The following is an 18,181-nucleotide window of genomic DNA, read 5'->3' on the forward strand; positions in this document are numbered from 1 at the left end:
CTCATCAATCCGTACATAGAATCGGTTTAAAAATAAATACAAAAAAAATAAAATTATCAAAGAAACACTCGTGTAAAAAACAAACTTCAAATAATAAAACCTAACTTTTAGTCATGATTACCACAGTTTGTATCGTTATTAGTCAAGTCTAAAATCATTTGTAAAAGTGAAAATATATGTTGTTGTGTTGTTATTGAACTTAAAATAAATAAACTAAATTTAGAAACGTTGATATCGATATATATATAGGGTAAAGCAAACTTAAAATCAATTTAAATACATCAAGATTTAAGTTTATATTCTATAACTGTTATTTTTAGATAATCTTGCAAATGAAACACCTAATTTGTAAAAAAAAATTCAAGCATTAATTGCGTGAGATATAATAGTATGGGCTATATAATATAGGTAATTATTATAATATGTGAATTAATATCGTTATATATAATCAGTATCCTTAGACCTTAAGACAACAATTTTTATAACAATTCTCAGTATGGACTATTAACATTTTTGCCGAGTTCTATTTTTTGGCATAAAATAGTTACAGAAACCAATGTCTTGTGACTATAGACAGCTGGAAACACACCAAGTGGTTTTAATTTTCATAAAAGGTTTGGCATTGCATGTGGTTAATAAATTCAAATTATAAATGAAAAAACCACTTAAGATTCACAAATGAAAAAGAAAAAACACATTTTTTTCAACAAATCAAAAAGTTTGTTTCATTTATTATTATTAGTGTTATATAAATATATGATACTTTATTATATGTCTTACCTATTATGAGAAGTCTATCATCTTGTTTAGATGGATCATCTGAATAGTTTGATGCCGGTCATATTATTATAAAGTGTTAGGTGTTCAGTGTACAGACTAAGATAATATAATTCAATCAGAATAATTTCATTATAAAATACAAATATTAAATATTATTAAATATTTTGTTTTATGGCAGAGCTGTGTTTAACGGGAGGCAAAGAGATCAACTACCTCGGATCATAATTTTCATATTTAAAAAACGGCATCAACATACTTTTAATATCAATAACCGATTATTTGGAACACACGAAAAAAATATTATAATTATTAAATATTTGTTCAAAGTTTGAAAATATTTGATTATTAAATATTAATTATTATATTTGTATTCGGCGAATGTCAAAAATATAAACGCATAGGATAATTTTTCTATGAATATGGCTAGTGGATAATAAAAGTTATTTTTTAGATTTTATTTACTGATATGGAATAGTAAACAAAAGCGGTAATCCTCGCCTACCGACCATGAAGTAATATTACTCCGACACTGGTACTATAGGTGTAATATATTAAATATTAAACTGTTATGTGATAACTGGCAAGTAATAACTGAGTAACTAACTATATAATAGTTAATTATGTATTTAATTTTAAATTAAAATGTTTTCAATTAAAAAAAAATCTGCAGGTTGTGCTGAAATTAACAGTAAAGTTCTAACAAACGCCCAGTTGTGGCAGAATATAAGTATAATTCTAAAAATGCAAACATACTTCTCAATGGTTTATGGTAAGCAGAATACTAATTATGAGATATGTTTAAAATATAAATATACGATTAAACGATTTTGATATATTATATTATACTTTACTGTCATTTATCTATAGCAGGGGTCTCCAAATTACGACCCGTGTGCCGGATGCGGCCCCCGAATATGTTTTCACTGGCCTACCAAATAACGGAAAATATTCTAAAAATATGTATAGTTTCCATAATCGTTATCACGCGCACGAGCAATTATCAGTTATATTGGCTGTAATTTATAAATTATATATAAATATTAAATGTGTTCATATATTTTGGCCCGCTAAAAGATTTTTTTTATTTTATGTAGCCCTCAGATAAAAAAAGTTTGAAGACCCCTGATTTATAGTATCTATACAGTATAAGATATATACATTAGTTAAGATTATTAAAAGCCTAACACACCCTATACCTTATGTCAGAAGCGTTACGAAAAAAAATGTTTAAGAATGAATTTAACTATATTTAAAAATAATAAATTTTCAGAATACAGATATTGAGTTGTTGACATCCAATTTTGAAATAGCAGTATTAATGAAGTATCTTATTTTGTGAAAAGTCCACCAGATGCTTTTGAGTAAAATAATAACAATGAAACTATTATGAAAACCAATCATAAAGTTTATAAAATACATTTGTTTTTATTAAATACTTTTTTAAATTCTTATTATTTTTAAGATTTTAAAAGCAATTCACATACTATTGAAACATTTGAAATTGAAACTATACAATGGGTGCGTGCTTACCAGTAAATGAACAAAATAACTTTTTTAGAAAGGTTATCAGAAAAAAATTGATCTAAAATTGTAATATTAAAATAAATTTGTGTTAGTTTTTAATACTTTTTTTTTTTTATTAGGTGTACATCTCGGCAACTGATTATTGCTTTTGTTTTATGATTAGAAAAGTTTATAATATTTTGATTGTTTTACTTCATTGTTAAATACTAAATAAGAAAATAATATTCCATTTGTTAATGAATAGTGCTCAATATTTTTAATTCTATTTTTCATAATAAAAGTATTGTTTTTTTTTATTAACTACATTATAAACATTTAAATTTGAATTATTGATGTATAGTATATTAAAATATAAATTATTTTAGAAACTGTGGCAAGTAGGCGTCAAATTTGTTTTGCCCCCGGCGTCTTTAATTAATAATCCATAGCTGGTTATATTATGTACATCGTTTTGTGGAGACGTGGAGACAAACTATATTAGGCAGCACAATATATAAGTACATACATATTAGTGTTTTGAGTGAAACCGTTAGGTACATAACTTGTGGTTTGAAAATATGTCTTACATTTATACCTACCTTTGGTATTTTCATGGTAGATACGCATAAACACTTTCAAGTTTAAATTAACAATTCTGAATTTTTAGTAAGTTACCTATCATAAGTAGGTAGGTACTCCGTACACGTTTAGTTTGAATTGGTGACATGTATTATTATTATTCACGATCGTCGTTACTTGTCACAAGTTCGTGAAATATCAAATTAATATTAAATATAACCGTGTTTTCAATTGTTAAATCACATAATATTTAAAAAAAAAATATACTACTATAAACACTTTTCTCCCCACTTTTTGTGTCTAGTCACCGGTGCTGCGACGAACTCTCGAGTGCCTCTGGCAGGTTACGTCACTGCGCCGTTAAGCATTCGTAACGTTATGCATTCGTACATCACAACAACATTATGCATGGTAATTGATGTATTATGATATTTTTATGGTATTACCTTATCCGTTCATCGAGTACCGAGCAACAACGGCAGAATTCGGTCAGGTAGCGTACGGATCGTTTCTGACCGGTAACGTTTGGGGCGTTTCGGTCAGCAGTCGTGGGCAATCGGAAAACGAGCGGCGGCTGAATCAGCCGCTTCGGTTACGTTATCACAACAGTCATCCCACATGGTTGAAACCGTACCGCGGCGGCGACGAGTCGTGTATACCGCTGTGTAGCGTCGCGGTGTGCAGTGTGGTCGGCGGACGTATTGGTATTCGAACGGCGATCGGAATAACGGAAAATTCGGAAAACGCATTTTATCTGGGCACCGAGTAAATACGAAAAACACTATCACGCGCGTCCGGTTTTAATGACGTCGGGATAAAGGTTTATAATACCGTTTCGAACAATATAATATACTTTACTCGAATGTCAATCGTCTATTTCTGAGCAAACGCTACGCAAAAGATTGTCCAGGTGAGTAAAGCTCGTATAAAGTGATATGACATTTTAAACGCCACCCATAGTGTAGATACGTTATTGGGTATAGGCAATCGCTCGTTTAATCTGAAAATAAAAATACGTAATTAATGGCACGATCGCCATCGTCATACTATGTTTAATCTATGTGTTGTTACTCGGCCGAATTTAGAACATTAATGTGCCAAAAAAAAAAAATATTAAGCACACAAACGTCTAGCTAAATAATTATAATATAATAATGCACATTATATTATGCTTGATTTAAGTAACTGAGATGATTAAAAGTATGTATTGCATAATAATAATAAAAAAAAAAAAATAACGATAAGAGTGTTTTTAATGTTTTTGATCTTAATTTAAAATATAAACTATACAATAATTATAAGCCTAAAATTTTATGTAAGTATCTACTTTTTTGATTGTCTACAATCAGTTTGATTACACGAATTGTAATACATATTCGACTTAATTTTGATAAATTACAATTAATATTTGGCAAGTAAAAGCTAATATTTCTGAACTCAATTGATATGTATTTAATCATAATTTTAACTAGTTTTATAAAAAAAATGCTATCAGTGTATTGATGTACCTAGTACTCGTATCACAGTTTACAAATAAAAGTTGTTCACGGTTTACATATTTTCATAAAATAAATAGGAAATAAGATTTTAATATAAATTATGTTATATAATAATGTAATATCGAGATGTATACGATACATAATATTAATGTTAAAACATTTTTAACTAAGCACATGAATACATAATATATTGTAAAATATTAACTTAGTCAACAGTTATTTTTTTTTAAATTTAGATTAGCAATCCAAGTAATTTTACTAGAGTTGAATTTTACTTCTCACTCTAAATAATAATAATTTAAATCTAAGAACTAACATCTTATCAATCGGTGGTTCAATGGAGTAACGAATTTTCTGTAAGAATAATTCTTGCCTAAAGCACGCATTTACTTATAGAGATCAAAACGTGCATAAATATACCAACATGGGAGACATTGGTAATAAAAATCTATACCAAAACGAGGATTAGGTTGATTTATTTCAAAGTAGAAGGGGTATAAAAAGTTGGAATAACTTAGGTTGTGAGAAATTGAATCTCCTATCTGAAAATATGTATACAAATACCAATAACTTGGGAACAATTTAAAACATTTTTATTACGTATTGGATATCAAATACAAAATTGTCTTTGGCATAATTTAAAATATTTAAATATAATTTTTAAAAATATTTGAAACATATTTATTCTTATATTAGATGCACTAATTTTTGTTATAATTTAATTCATTTTTTTTTTTTTTTTTTTTTTTAGCTGTTAGTAATTATTGATTTAAAATTGCAATAGTAAGCTATGTGATTTGAGCGTTATTAAAAACCAAATTTAATCTCAATCAATATATATTTTTTTAATATTAATAAACATAAGAATCATTGTTAAACGTCATTTTTTTTTTACTTTTAAACTTTTATAGGCTGAAAAGTGGTATAGATTTCGAATATATTATTTGAAAAATAAATGATTAACGGTTAAATTAACAAATTAATATTGCTTGTTTTTTGATTTATTTCGTACGTAAGTAGTCTAAACACTCTAAACCAAGGTGGTTGATAATAATTTATAACCTCGTAGATTAAATATTATAGTAAATTATTATTTTTATATTATTATATCATGACACAACAAATATTAAATATAGGATTGTAATTAGTCATTACAATTTTAGAAGTATCAAAAAAAGTGTACACGATAAAATCATTGGACTTTAATTTGTGTCACTACGTACGTAATAATTCACAACACGAAAAAAATTATTGCTATTCAAACTTTAAAATGCCATAAAAAATTGTTCTAAACATTTTTGATTAATTATTAAATTATTTAAAATAATAAAACAGTTTACCAAAGCTTAAAACCATACTTTGAGTCCAATAGTTATTAATTTTATTAGAGTAATTACGTTTTCCAAAAACATTAATTATTTTTATGCTATAATTTATAAAGCTTGAAAAAGTACAGTATGTTCAAACTGAAAAACAATGGACAATCATAATTCATAACTATATAAATTTTCTATAACATGATTAATGAGTCATAATTTTTCTCGTAAAGACATTTTTTTAAGTACTTTTAAACTTTTTGCTTATCTTCAAAATTGACATGGTAATACCATTTAGAACTACTAATACTTAAGTCGTAATTGAATTTTAATCACATGGAAATCAAATAATAAAACTAAAACATTTAAGTATCTTTACCTGTTTTTGCTACAACACTTATACAGTTAAGTCTCGATAATCCAGGCAAATTCAGACCGAGCATAGTTTGGACTACCGAAGGATTTTTAAGATTATCTACTCAAATGACTAAGATTTTTATTTTTAATTCCATCACTTTTATATTTATTGCACTTTAAATTACAAAAGTAATAAATAACTTTAACATAATGAATTACAAAAAAAAAAAAATGTTGATAATAATAAAACTTAAGTATAGTAGTCAATAATTTTTTTTTTTTTTGAAAAATTCCGAACTAACTACAAATGTATTTACGAACAATTGATGGACTTATGCCGTCTGGATTATCGCGTTCACCGGATTATCAGGGGTCTAGACTATGGAAGCTCTACTGTAATTGATATGTTAGTTATTCGAATTACTTAGTGTATAATATAAAGGTAGTTAGAAATCAGGAATTCCGCATTTTCTTATAAAATTCTAATTTTGAATTCATAATCACCTTGTACTTATCATGACTCATGAGCAGGGGCGTCAAGTTTTCAAAATATTATGTATTACGAGGATTTTTTTTACTATTAAGTAATACATGTACAGAATATATTATACTAACCATGTTTTTTTTTATGACATAAAGGTAACTGATAATGATTGAAAGGGATATTTTAGGTATAGTTAATAAGAGATTAACAAACAACGCGTTATAATTTTAATTTTTATACATCAGAATAAACTTTATAATATAGTAATTGTATTATACGTTATTTAGTTTTGTACAATTTGCAATATTAAAATTTTAGATAGACACACAACTACCAAATTATGTTATATGATAATGTAGATGCAATTTTAATTCATATTTCGTTATCAGAATGTATACTACAGTGTTTAATTATTATGAAAAATCAACTGAAAATGTGCCAATCAAAGGATATCGCAGATACCTTAGTATTTTTGCGTTTAGTAAATCAAAAAATTGTTATACGGAATGATGGAAACTCCGATTAGTGGGAACAAGAGTCGTTAAAAAAGTTATCATTCAATGTTACGAATTATTTCCGAGGCTTATATGTATATACATTTATTTTTGAATATAAAACATTCGTGTCGAAACAACAATTTTGCATGCACAGGATTATTATCAACTAATGATAAAACATCGAAAAAGCATATTCAATTTAATTTTAAACGGTCTTAAACATATCCACACGAATGCGTTTCTATATATATTATATATAAATTATAAATATAAATGTGAAAACGGAAATTTTTGTCACGCATATTCTATGAAACTCTACTCATCTGATTTTGATTTTTTTTTTAATGAATTAAATGAAAGAGTACATCACAGAATAGGTTTAACCCTGTTTCTAGATCTAAAAGTTAATGAAAAATTGAGTTATTAATTTTTTAAATAATTAGCAAATACTTATATATATATATATTTATTTTCATAATTGACACTAATTATTATTATTAAAAATTACTATTTTAGTGAATAAGAAGTATAACAGTATAAAATTTTTTCGTTGTTTTTAGATAGTTATGTTAAGTTAATATTTCGGGAATATCATCTATACACCTAATCAAAAAACCAAAAACTATATTTATCCACACGCATTACGCTAAATGTTAATATTAGACAACTAAATTTAACACGGATGCATTTTTTACGAACAATGAAATTCACGGAGATAGCTAGTTACCTATTAATAATATGATCAGTCACCTACGGTAGAAACCCTTTCACTACGCGTTTCGTATGTTAAAATATATTTCGCTTTACTGTTTTATTTTTTCGAAAACATTATAAAACATAACATAGACATTGGTAATAACATCTGTCAATAACTATTTCATTAATAGCAAATTAGTAAAAATACGTTGTCGAAAGTGGTTGCACCTTTTGTCAATACAAGAGTAATAATATAATAATATAAAATAAATAATAATAATAATAATATGTATGTTATTCAGTATCCGTTTTTAAGTTTTTTGCTACGATTTATTGTTGAAAAAAAATCTAATCTATTATCTTACTGAGCAATTATGTGCAGTAATAACTATTTCGTACAGAAAGTGTAAGCTTTTGTCTCTATTTTATAGCATAGGAGTTATCGACCAAGAAGAATGAAAAAAATATTTTCTTCTAAGTGAACTTCGCTTGCGATGCTCGATACTCCTTCAATTATGTTTTGTATGATACATTGATACCTATAAATGAATTAAAATTGTATGTGTTAAAGAAACAATCCTTATTTTTAGTCTTCTTTTACTAAAAAAAAAAAAAAAAAATGACATACCGTTGTAGTCAATTTAACCAGTCTCTTATAGCTTATATTTATTTCTATAATAAAATTGTGTGAGTCATAAAACTTTAGAAGATACTTTAGGTCCTTTCATTAATTAACTCTCTCTGATTAAATTACATTTAAAAATTAGTTGTAATAATTATTGTTGTAATAATACGAATATGTTATTAAATTTGAATATTTAAAGATAAGGACATTCGGGGAAAATATTCATCCTTAAACATAACCAGCTGTCCCCGAGAATTTCCCCGGTAGTTACGGTCCGTGGTAATTGTATTACGATTTAAAAGTAATTAACACTTAACCTACTATTGAGCTCGTATTATTTGAACCTCATCAAAAAAAAAAAAAAAAAAAATATGTACTTTATTCAATTTAAAATGTTACGTTTTCTTAATTTAAATTAACGGTGGTTTTATAAACATGTGATTTAATAAAACACATTTTTCTTTTATATAGTAACAAAGTTTTATGACCAAAATTTAATATTAATTGATTAAGTTATTATTTTTTATTTAATAATTAAATGGTACCTAAATATTATGATTAATGTTAAAAAATAAATAAAAAGTAGATTTAGCTTATTTTCTCCATTATTTTTTAAAAAAAATCTCAAAAACAACAGACATTTTGAAATAGTATTTCGTTAATATCGACAAATTTTTAAAATGTCATACGTATTATAAGATAATTTAAGTTTGTTGATGAAAAAAATCAGCTAATAAAAGGACTGGTAATCTAGCATATGAAATATAATTTTAAAAAGTGTACGTAAATACTACATAGATGGTCAGTAAGTGGTGGAAGTAAACTAAACTTAAATCTACGTGTGTCAGTCAGTAACTATTCAACTTAACAAAAAGTCGATATCAAAATTGCCGATTTTCTAACTGATCACGAGAAGTAACTTTAATTTCATAATTTAATTGAAAGCCACCCCGCAATGATTCATGTTTTACTGCGTTGTTTAAAATTAAATTTGGTGTGTACGGGTGGAAATTTTGATGATTGGTTGTTTATTTATAATTTGTGGTTGGTGAAATTTATTTCGCAAAAACACATGTGGGTATACCTATAGTTTTTTTTTATGATAGTTTCCACTTCAGGATTTGTGTGAGTAAGCTATTCTGCTCACTGGATTCATTTTAATATTTAATCCATATTACAATACATTCAAAACACATTGCAAAATGTTTTATTTGTTATGCAACACTATATTATACGGAATTATGTGTACGGGTGCTTATTGTATCAACTTGGTTTTCACTGAAAACAAGTATTTTCGTGTACTCACACGAGCATCACAAATTGTGTGACTTTAGAACAAGTTCTGCAGTATCGTCGGCATAGCTAAACTGATTAAACTATTTAAGTACTAATTGTTAGATATAATACATAACCCCTTAACCTGTTATGCTTACATAGAGTTGCGGTCCGATGGACCCACGGGATAACGTGACAGTCACATAAACGCGATCGTGTTAAAACGAAATCAATATAATACTTCAGAGCGTTCGCGGGAAATGTACACATTGTATGTATTTTTAATAGTAAGTGTTCACTGTCGGGCTGTATTGTGATTAATCGTCTTTTACGGTGTGTTCAATGTTTTCTGAGCCCGGAAGTTTCATCCAGGCAACTTTTCCTAAAATGTAGATTGTAATAACCGTAGTTCACGAGAAATACTGAAATGCAATTTTAATAGAAATTTCAAAATGGTTTTGATTACTATCTATAATGCAATCATTTTAATTGTCTTCTAACCGTCTGCTGTCGTTTCGATTTATTTAGAACACTGTATAGTGTATAGGTCAATACTTTGAAGTACACCATTATATTGATGTATAAAAATATTTTATTTTATATATATATATATATATATATTAAATCCAGCTGTAAAATTAAAAAAGTTATAGAATAAAAATTAATAAATATTTTTTCTGAAAATAACAGTATGTAATTAGATATAAATAAAGCTTTGCCAATAATTGCAATTTAATTATAAAACAAATTAAATCTATCTGTAATACTTAGTTTTTATATAAATTATACATTTAAAATTGTCAACAAATAATTACTATAACATTTTACTTTGTGCTTTTAAAAATTATATAACTTTAATCAACATTGTCATAACATATTTAAACTAAAATCGAAATATCAAAAAATTTTTAGTGATATTCAGTATTATTAATTTTCATAAAAATATTTTGTAAATAATATAAGATAATATATAAGTCCTTTTTTATACGTAGTTAAAAACTTAACAAAATGTAAAAAGGTATATTTATTTAATAAAAATAATATTAAGCTATTAAAAAGTGAAAAGTGAAATTTACTATTAAAGTAATTTAAAGTAATAATAAAATATTACGTGTTTAAAAACCGTTTGGGAACTGAGTTAGTTTTTTGTTGAGGTTTTTGTGAAATATTTGGTAAGTTTGTATTTGTAATAAAATCTGTAAGTATTCAACTTGTAATATTGAATGTGTTTGAAACTATGTATGAGGTTTTATTGTATTAAAATTACATCACTGTGAAACTAAAAGCACTTTCGACTCACCGCTCAAAATCAAAAGGTTGTTAAATTTAGAAATCTATTTAAAATAGATTGGCATTCAAAGGATTCATGATTTACTATACCTACGTACCTATCAAATTGCTGTTCATTTTAACAGTGTCGTTTATAAAAAAAAAAAAAAGTGTTTATCAAAAAATCTTATAAAGTATCATATCTTATTATTAAAATAAAATTTACACGTCATTTACCTAATATCCTTTTAGATACTATACAGTTTTCAAATCTGATCCTATGCATGTATCACATAAATTAATTACCTACATTGTAATTTTCTGTAAATTAGTCAAAATTTTGAAAAACTAAAACCGTTATTTAAATTTTATCATATTAATAGTTACCTACATACTTTTTAAATTATTAATCTACACATAAAAATATGGATAATCAACTCTTGTAAGAGTATAAAAGGATCCTGTGTAAAATACAATAATTATGCTTACCGACTTAAGCATAGATCTAAAATGTATATGCATTTGTCACTTAATTATATTTAGGTACCTATATATAATATTTACTTATATTACCAAATAAAATAATACAATTCTGTTAAATTTCTGAATAATCGATTTCTATTTGTGGCAATAAAATGTGCTGTCAATATATTCTGTTTAGATATAATTGATCAAAGCGAAATCGTAAAATAAAAAAAAAATTATAAAATATAATTGGTATTTATTTTGTACTTAAAATTTAAGTTTTGGTAGTTTATTTATACATTTTAATGCAATACTGTTGAAGTTTTTGTGATGCAAATTTTGTTTACGTAAGACAATTATAATAATATAATATGTATTTGATAAGTAATAACAGTGTATTTTAATAATTTTCAAAAAAACTAACAGTTTATTTGAGCTTCCGTAAAGTTTTCTTTATAATTGTCTTTTTATTAATATCATTATTGAATTTTATTAACCTTAAACATTACCTGAGCAACACTCTAACCCCAATGTCGTAACCACATTAAAACATTTATTTTTGGCGAGTGCACTTATACATAGGTACCCGTATAATTAGTTGTTATTACTTATTAGTGTTATTACAATTTAGAAATTAAATTAATATGACATATTTTAATATAGTTAATAATTATAATTTTTTCTTTTTTTTTTGCATTTCGTCGAAACAATTTTTATTATAATTATTTTAAAAGTATAAGGTATATATCGAAGTTTAAATGCATAGTATATGTTACAAAGTTATTAAAATATTTATTTTTTCACGGTAAGAATCCATTAGTTACTAGATTTGCTTACTTGTTAAGAAATTACTGAGTATAGTTATATTACACAATATATATTATTAGAAATAATAATAAAATACTTGATATTTAATAAAATTATTAAAATATTAGTTTAGTACTCAAAAAAATAGCAAATCTTCAGCAGCTGTAGAAAAAAGAATGCTGAAAGGCAAAGAAAAAAACTATACAATAATGCTATTCTGCTTTTAAAGACAAATGTACAATATACTATAGTACTTAATAATACATGTGACGACTGTTTGAATAATTAAAATAACAGAATGTACTTATTTATTCCTTGTTTATTTTACAAATTTTCATAAAATATATTTATGAATAGTGTTTACTTAAATCTTTTATGAAAAAATACCCATTTAACCACTAAACAACTAAAAACATAAGCGTGTTCATGTGAGGGGTGTTAGGGTGGGCAGTTGCCCCTCTTGCAGGCAAACATCTTTGCGATTATAGTTTTATAAAAATATTATAATATAATTTTATACAATAAATAACATGTAAACATTACACGCCCAATGTACGATGTTTTTGTGTTGTCCAACTTTGCGTATACTTCAAGCAATACCATCATGGTTATAATAAGTATTTATAGATACGCGGCTGTCCCGATGGTTTATGCCGTGGAGGTAATTCAACCGAAATTGCGCGCTAATATCAAAGTAATATATTTCCATTACTAATATTAATTGAATTAACTAATAATTAAAATAATATTAAATTATAATATATATATATATATATATACATTCTATTTCCTCTGACAATAAGTTCTGCGCACTCTTATGACTAATAATATATTTACATTATTACCCTTTCATTAGACTAAAATCATTATTAAGTATCAACAAAAGTATTATTAGTTGTTTAAACTTTTGTTTTAATTTTAATAATGTTTGTGTTTTTTTCTTCTACTTTTATAGTTTTATAAATATTTTATTTAAAAAATACAGATTGTTTTTCTTGCAAAAACAATATTAATATTTTGTTGTTATGCGATTATCGAATATAATATTTGAAAATCTAATAATGGAAAATAATTTAACAAAATTAAAAATCTCAATTATCAATCATTTACATGCACCTACATATTAAAATAATGGAAGATGCTAAAATATAATCATTTACTCAGTTTAATAGCGATTCAAATATTACGTATAATTATAAATTATCCATAAATTTTATCTGATTTATGATAAGTTCAGTTTCGCAGACAAAAACTAGTGGCAATTAAAATAGATAATATTTTTTAGTAATTATTATAGTACAGGCTCTTACATAATAATTATTATAAAACGCTTTAGTTAATAGTTAAAACTTGTTTTATATTAAATATTATCGTGTATGCCGATCATCGTTCGAGTTTATTTTTTTCGTATAATATTCATAATTATAATATATATTATATAGGTTTATTATATATTTTAAGCCGAAAGTTGATAATCAACTCGGATTTTTGAGACTCATACTAGTAATATTTTTCAGTTCTATTATTATAATTAAAATATAATATTCAAGTGTGAAAATTATGTTCGATAATCACGACACAATCACTCCAATCATTTTATGTGGAGTGGACGCCGGACGGTTGCACTGCAAACGATGCTTCATCTATAAATCTAATTAATAGCGATACTCAAACGATGTACGGTAGTTTGGTGTGTAGGAACTCGAACACAATATTTTATAAGATGTTATAACTTATAATTTGACGAAGGAAAACCATAAGTGTGGACAATTATATACATAAGTTCAGTTGATATTAATCATCCGTTATTTTAAATCATGACTCGCAAAATAGGTAATGATACGACACTCATTATTAGGGCAATCAATATTATAATTATTTGTTTCATTTTAAAAGTTTTACAAAAAACAAAAAAAAAAAAAAATTGAATTTTTCTGTAAGGTATTTGATCAGTCACAAGGCCAAACAGGATATGTGATCGTTATTATAATAGGTTTATTGTAGGTATTTTATATGTATTAGGTATATAAGTATACACCTATAAGTAAACTATTGTTCAAACTGTACGTCATGGTCATCGCCGTTAATAAAATATAATAGTATACAGTGTTGACAGTTCTTATACTCCTTACGAAATCTGTTATATATTGTAATATTATATTTTTTAAAGCGTTGAATATTAAAAAGCATTTCAGTTTTATACTTATGATATGTAGGTAGGACATTATACATTTATATATATTGTATATATATACATATATTAGTCGTTTAGTGTTTTCATTTATTTCGGTGAGGAGATTGGAGTAATCAAAACTATTATTTTTAAACTAAACTAAACAAGAAGTACCAATAACACAACCTAAACTTCTAAAATATGCCATCCACAAGTTATGATTACTTACTACTTGTAGCGTAGTTATAGTACCTACTACATTACTTTTCAGAAACAATAATACAATTTATGAAATAAACTTTTTTATGTGTGTGTGTGTGTGTGTGTGTTCGGAGATACTTTTATACAAATTATTTTGATATTCAGATTAGGAATATAAAATAATAAAAAATTTGAAAATGTCCTCGGTAAATAAATATTTTATATACACAGTGTTTGGTTATCCTTGAAATTCATCGTATATATTAATTTTTTTTTTTTTGTTGTATAAGAGCCAATAGGTTCGTATGGGAAAGAAAACATTAAATTAATGTAAAATTATAAAACGTTCAAAACCATTACAAACTACTAGTGTATTTATACCAATAAATAAAATGATTTAATATTTTTGTTACCGTATACATAAAATAATAAAAGCTAACTTAAAAATGCTAAGCAATTATAACAAGGAGTGCGTCATGTTATGCAATTCTCACGAGGTCAGACGATTACACAGTCATCCGAGTTAAATTACAGTAATAACGTTATACATTTAGATAAAGTATATTCATAGGCCTTTTCATCAACATACAATCGATGTCAAAATATGTTCGGTGAATACTAAAAAAAATTTCATTAGGTACTATATAACTGATAATAATAATATTATTTATATTAGTCCATGATCACTTGTACGAGGTGAAAATTTACCATAGCCAAATTAGACATACATCAAAAATTTACTGTTATGATGTTTCTAACAAGTTTATAGCATTCAGTAGTATCTTCCGATTACTTAATTGACTATAAATAAATTTATTTATAGAATCATGTTTGCATCATTAGTTTTGGATTTCATGTAATTTAAAATTTTTGTTATCGTCTCCAGTCGTTTTATGCATACACGCTGAGAGCATACGAGTGTTGTTCTCTATTAGTAACTGTTATTATTTTTTCTAAGTTCTATGTAATATTTTTAAACTAGTGACAAATTTATTTTTAAGTAATTAAAATTATGAGCTTTTAAAATACTATACATTTCTAAAGTTCGAATATTTTTTTAAAATTGTTTTTGCTATATTTTAAACTGTCTAATAATAAGTAATAATTAATGAAATAATTTATGCTAAAAAAAATAAATAAATTTTGTTTTAGAGTAGCTTAGCATTTTTATTTTAACAGATTTTTATTAACCTGCGTAATTACTATCTATATTAAGGTATGTTTTAAAGTCACGCGAATAGAAGCGACAATTGAAATCGTGCAAGTGGATATGGGTTAATATGAAATGAGATTATGTTTGCTAATACTCCTGCAACAGCACATAAACAGAATTTACCCATTAGTAAGTAATGTATAAGTGTACATTTGAATTGGTTTACACTATGAGATTTTTATTTAACGTAAATTTCAGAGTGGTCTGCAAACAACACTTACGAATTCTAATTTTTGAGTGCCTACCATATCTATTATAATTAATAAAAAAAAAAAATTCACATTGTTTGATTTCCAATAGTCAAACATTATGAACATTTCGAAATTTTATTTGCATCGAATGTACCTATTCATGAATTTCTATAGACATATGTTGTATGGATATAAGCACCACAATGGTGGCTGATAATTGAACACGGTCACCGGGGGTTTGCCTAGGGCCACTCTCGTGAGGTGATTGATAACGGATGGTAGAGTTTTAAATTTGAAAAAAAAAAAAGAAAATATCCGAAATTGACCGATGACGAGTTTGTATAATATACAAAAGCGATTTTTTATATAACAATGGGAGTCGAGTTGTTTTTCTTTTCTGTGGGTTTGGGAGGGAATTCTTGTTTTTCCGATGTCTCCTAACGTTAAAAAATGTATATAATACGACACGTGAGTTTTTTTCCCATCGAACGCGGTCACCAAAATATATCGTATCCCTCCGTCCCCCTTTTTTAACAGTAACAAAAACACGAGCACGACCAGGGCAAAAATGAGGTTATCGCTTTAGATTCAACCGCGGCTGAAAAGTTAGATTTTTGAATTTAAATTGTTCAACATATACAATAAACGCGTAACATCTGATGTTCGTATGACTGAACGTATCAATAAATCATGCAATAATATTAAAAAAAAAAAAAAATAAATAAATAAGAATAATGCTACGTGCAGACTTTCATCGTTATATATTGTTAGTATTTCGGAAATTATTGCTTCATTATTAACCGCCACCATAGACTATAATTAATTATTAAATCTATTCATGCTATACAATATTGTTTATTGCAGCTCGATAGTGAATTGAGAAATTATGAAATATTGTAATCGACGGGTAAAAATTAAAACAACAAATAGGTAGCCATTGTTAACATTGTTAACTTTTCTAATAATTATTTATTTTTCTCTCATCATGCCTAAAATTTGGAATTCTCTGCACCTACGGGTCTGGGGGAACAAGCATCACTATATCTATTATCTACTCTTCTTATGCGACGTTCGATGGGTCATCAATACCACCCTATGATCTACTTGCAAATGCGGCCGTTGCCGAATTCATCGTAAGACTTTCGTATGTACTTTTAACGTACATTATTATTATTATTATTATTTTTATAGTTATCCGTGAAACCACAATGTGGTGGCAGATGGGCGCGATAAAATGGACGTGTACGCCACAGCGGTGTAGGCGATGTAAAGGAAATGCGGAGTAACCTCGCCAATCATTTCAGTTGATCGCTCCGAATAGTGATTAATCTTGATAATACATGAATCAGGTACTGGTATGTACGTACATACAGTGCCTGGGATTTATCGATTTATCATCCGTCAAGTACCTACTACCTTTACGTCGTTCATCTGTCTGCAAATACCTTTTCTATATTTGATCTGGGTGAACATCGTGCGTATACAACGGTTTCTGTAACATTTAATAAGCTAATAATTTTTCCTAGAAACTATTTTAGTAAAACTATTATATTTTCACTAGGTACTTACCTATTATAATAAATTATAAAGCTATTATTTTTTTTTTTTAAGTTTTTTTACTGTTTCAATGACGAAATACATGTTTTTAACATCATGATATGGGTACCTAAGCAGAATATTTTCTCTGATTATTTTAATACATACAAATCGAATTTAAAAACGGTATTAATTATATTTAAGTATTTTTAAACCTATTTGGTTAGTTAATCAATAAATTATTAGTTATAGTTTTAAAATAATTACAAACAATTGTTGATTAATTTGTTCGGAATTTAATTTATATGTATTAGAAATATTGAAATCTTTTAAAAAATATTTTGCTTCGAAGAACTAAAAAAATAGATAATGATAAATAAGAGAAAAACTTAAATTATTTCAAAACGTGAATACTTTTTCAAGATGACGATATTAACTGCAATAACGAGACAGCGCTCCACTACGTAGAGGAGACTCAACAACGACGTACCATACGATTATCGATACGCCGTTTGCAGTCAAACACTCAAACCCGTTTCACTGGCACCGTCACGCCACCAGTTTACTCCAGCAGTATTAATTACGACCTACGGGAAACATGCCACTTAATCATAATAGGCCGACGCGCTAGATGGTGTGTATGAAAGTTATAATTGTCACTACCCACCATAATGGGATAATTTTGGTAAAAATTAACAATCTAAAGGGGTTTAAA

At 26.3% G+C, this 18,181-nt stretch overlaps 1 protein-coding gene across 1 annotated transcript in view; it reads left to right on the plus strand.

The window, feature by feature from the left end:
• Positions 1 to 3,507: 3,507 nt before the first annotated feature.
• LOC112597382 (neuropeptide CCHamide-1 receptor-like) overlaps positions 3,508 to 18,181 on the plus strand; it is a 114,151-nt gene continuing 99,477 nt past the window's right edge. The window contains exon 1 of the mRNA XM_025343417.1: positions 3,508 to 3,772. The gene's annotated coding sequence lies outside the window, so the exon portion shown is untranslated. The remainder of the gene's footprint in view (positions 3,773 to 18,181) is intronic.

This window comes from Melanaphis sacchari, unplaced genomic scaffold, assembly GCF_002803265.2.
Source record: "Melanaphis sacchari strain LSU unplaced genomic scaffold, SCAv2.0 Contig40_pilon_pilon, whole genome shotgun sequence".
NCBI classification, from domain to species: Eukaryota; Metazoa; Arthropoda; class Insecta; order Hemiptera; family Aphididae; genus Melanaphis; species Melanaphis sacchari.